The following is a 3,727-nucleotide window of genomic DNA, read 5'->3' on the forward strand; positions in this document are numbered from 1 at the left end:
ACGCACGAGTCTCCCAAGCCTGCCATTGTGCACTGTAATTTAGTAAATCATTTTGAGCAGTGGGGTGTTTGCTTATTCAATCAAGAAGTGGATTTATGCCTAATTCCAGCGGCTCCTCTGCAAAGTGCTGTAAGCTTAGGAGGCTCCCTAGCTCGGGAGCCAGATTGCTGCCTGGTGATTTATGTGATCTGGGAGGCTGGCCCCACAGCCAGGAGCGCAGGGCATAAATCTGAGGCTTGCAGGGAGCCCTGATTCAGCCTGGCACACCTTGGCACAGCACCAGCCCTGAGCCCCTTCTCACCTTACAGTGGGTGTTACAAAGGGTGAGATCAAGGTCTAGGCTCGGAGGACGCCGGGTCTCATTTAGTCAATCATTTACTCAGTCAGTAAATATTAAGAACCTTCTCTGTGCCAAATCCTAGGCTTGGTAGTTGGGGATATAAGTGGAGAACTTGAAAGACACAGTCCTGACTCTGTTGATAGTCACACTCCACTGGGAGAAATAAACAAGGCAGCCAATAATCCTATCATGGTGTGGGAAGCACTCTAGTAAGGGAAGCACAAGGTGCCGTGGGAGTGCAATAGTGTCATTTACAAGAAACAGACATATTCGGTCAGGCAGATGACCAGAATATATTTCTCATATGTATTTAGATACATCCATAGTTCCTGGCTCATGGGTCCCCAAACCCTTGGAATTTCCTGAGGGATAAGAATGATGGGAGCATCTTCTATTATAACATTTGGTCTCTTGTCCTCAGTTCCTGAAAACACTTTAGAGCCATAAAGGTGAAATGGGTGTTTTGTTATTCGTAACCAGCGCCTTGCCACCGCAGCTGGGTTTACGCTGTGAAGGTTACTTTCGGAAAGCACCTGAGGTTGGGGGCTGGTTGCCAAGGGAAACAACTGTGACTACAGGGTTGGAACTTTAAGTCCCACCCCCTAATTTCCGGGGAGGGGTGAGGGGCTAGATGTTGAACCAATCACCAATGGCCAGTGAGTTAATCCACCATGCCTGTGTACCGAAGCCTCCGTAAATGATCCCAAAGAAGGGGGTTGAGAGAACTTCCAGGCTGGGGAACCAGAACGCTTCCATGTGCTACTGTGTTGAGTCCCAAGATGCAAGAGGACGTCCTTTATTCAGGACCTTGCTCTGGGTATCCTAATCTGGCCATTGTTTTATATCGTTTAATAGCCTTCTTAATAAACCAATAATCTAGCAAGTGGACGGGTTTCCTGAGTTCTGTGAGCCATTCTAGTGAATTAATGGAACCTAAGGAGGGGGAGTCAATTACAGGTGACAACCTGGACTTGTGATTAGCATCCTGAGCTGCAGAGGGTCGTTGTGTGGTTGTGTGCCTGATACACAAGGAGTCCAAACAAACTGAAACTTCGGTGTTTGGAGCAGAGGCGGGTTTATTGCAGGGCCGAGCAAGGAGGATGAGTGGCTTGTGCTCAAAAACCCCTGAACTCCCTGATGGCTTTTGAGAAAGAGTTTTTAAAGGCAAAATTTAGACTGAGGGCTGCAGGGGGTGTGGCTTTCTTCTGATTGGTTGGTGGTGAGGTAAAGGCGTGGTCACAGGAATCTCACGCTCAGCCTGAAGTTACCATTCTCCACCTGGGTGGGGGCCTTGGTTCCCGCAGAGGAACACCTAAAAGATACATTGTTTTATATATTCCTTGAGGAGGACCTAGAACCCTGTTTTATGGCTGCTGAACTATCGTTTCTTGACTGCTCCTCCTTTGTTTCTGCGTTCCTTCACTTCCCTGATTAGCAACGGTTTGAATCTGCCCTTTGGTACTCAGGGAAGGTCTAGGAGGCTGAAGCCTTTTTCCTGCAAACAAGAAATGGGGGACACAGAAGGGCTTTTGCACCCAGCAGGTACCCAAGGATCCAGCTTGGTTTCAGTTGGAACCTCCAATCTGTAGCTGGTTGGTCAGAAGCACAGGTAACAATCTGGGCTTGCAACTGGCACCTGAAGTTGAGGGTGGTCCTGTGGAACTGAACTCTTAATCTGTGGAATCTGATTCTCTCTCTGGGTCAATAGAGTCAGAATTGAGTTTGAATTGAGCTGAATTCTTGGACACCCTGCTGGTGTCCGAGAATTGCTTGCTGGTGTGGGGGAGCCTTCACACACGTGCTGGAATTGAGTCTGGGAACCTAATTCAGGGGGCAAAGAGGGTAGCATCTAAGCTAGTCTTGAGCATAAAGGTTGGCTTTCCCGAGGAGGGGCTCTTTAAACTGAGACATGAATGAAACTTCTAGGAACCAGGATTAGCTTCGTAAAATCAAAGAAATGGGAGAGAGAAGACAGAAAACTCTGAGGTGGTTAGTCACTGGGTATGGTGGAGGGCAGAACAGTTTAGAGAGGGTGAGTGGGGAGAGAAGATGCTGGAGAGTTGGGCAGGGGTCTGACTGTGGAGACCGTTTCCAGCCAGGATAAAGAGCTTGGACTTCATCCAAGGGCAGTGGGATACAGAGTGCAGCATGATCAGATTTTCTCTTCACAAAGTTCCCACGGGGCTTTTCTATGCAGAATTGACTGGAGGAGGCTGGCAGACCAGGTCACATGCAGAGAACTCCACATGAGAGACGACGGTGAGCTGAATTAGCAAGCGACAGAGAGTTTACAGGTCGGACATAAAGCAGATCCTAACTAACATTGAGCCAGGCGCTGTCCAAAATGCAGCTTAACTGATTTCACTTTCACCAGTCTGTGCTGTAGGTGCAACGAGCCTGTCCTCTCTACCGATGAGAAAAGTGACACACAGAGAGGTTAAGAAACTGGCATAAGGTCACACAGCTCGTAAGTGACAGTGCTGGGATTCAAATCCAGGCAGTTTAATTCCAAATCCTTGTATTTTAATTCACGTGCTTAGCTTAAACCTCCTTAGACCATGAGCTTTCCAGAAAGTCAGGGCCCAAGCTCTGTAATTACTCAGAGCCCCTGAGCCTATGTGTAAGAGGCTCATTGTCGAATGAATGACTACACTGATGAGAAGCCTGGCTGCACATCCCTGCCCTGCTTTTCTGAGCTGTGGCCACTCCTGCAAGTTCCACCTTGCCTAGCCTGGGTCCAATCCCCTCTCCCATAGATTTCATCAGGAAACGCGGTGACAACCTCTGGAGGTCTCTTTACCCATCCAGCCTGATAACGGATGTGAAAGTGTTTCACGGATGACACGGCGCCCGGCCAGCGGTGGTTAATTACAGCTGTCACCGTACCAACTAAGACCCCAGAGCTGGAATTCCAGGCGGCATTTTTCTTTTTGTCAAACACCGCGAGCTTCCTTTCCTTGGAAGTCCTCCATGCAAATTAATTACTGTTATCTGTGTTTTCTGGGGGAGGGGGAGGTGTTGCTGTGGCCAGCTGGCCATGGCTCTCCCCTTGACAGCTGGGGCTCTTAGAAGCCCAGGGGTGCGGACTTCTTTTCTCCTGGTGGCGGCTTCTTTCTTGCCTATTTACTTCTCCTATAATCTGCATATTATCATCAGCACAAAGCCCTCAGAACAGCATCTGACAAATGACGACTATTAAAAAAAAACCGTGCGCACTTCTCTTTCACCGCCTTCTAATTTGGAATAGCATTATAACTATGCATCGCTAGACAAGCAATATTATGTTAAGAACATGATAAAATGCCAGCAGCTCTGTAATGGCACCAACCAAATGGTAATTTCTGCTTCAGAAATTGGTCATTTATTTTGCTGGTCTGTTCTTATGTT

At 48.1% G+C, this 3,727-nt stretch overlaps 1 long non-coding RNA gene across 1 annotated transcript; it reads left to right on the forward strand.

Moving 5' to 3' along the window:
* Window positions 1-1,635: 1,635 nt before the first annotated feature.
* Window positions 1,636-3,463, forward strand: LOC140686950 (uncharacterized). Its single transcript, XR_012060954.1, has 3 exons — window positions 1,636-1,949; window positions 2,538-2,599; window positions 3,097-3,463. It is a non-coding gene; the product is annotated as an uncharacterized lncRNA (long non-coding RNA).
* The last annotated feature ends 264 nt before the right edge of the window (window positions 3,464-3,727 follow it).

The sequence above is a fragment of the Vicugna pacos genome, chromosome 18, assembly GCF_048564905.1.
Source record: "Vicugna pacos chromosome 18, VicPac4, whole genome shotgun sequence".
NCBI lineage: Eukaryota > Metazoa > Chordata > Mammalia > Artiodactyla > Camelidae > Vicugna > Vicugna pacos.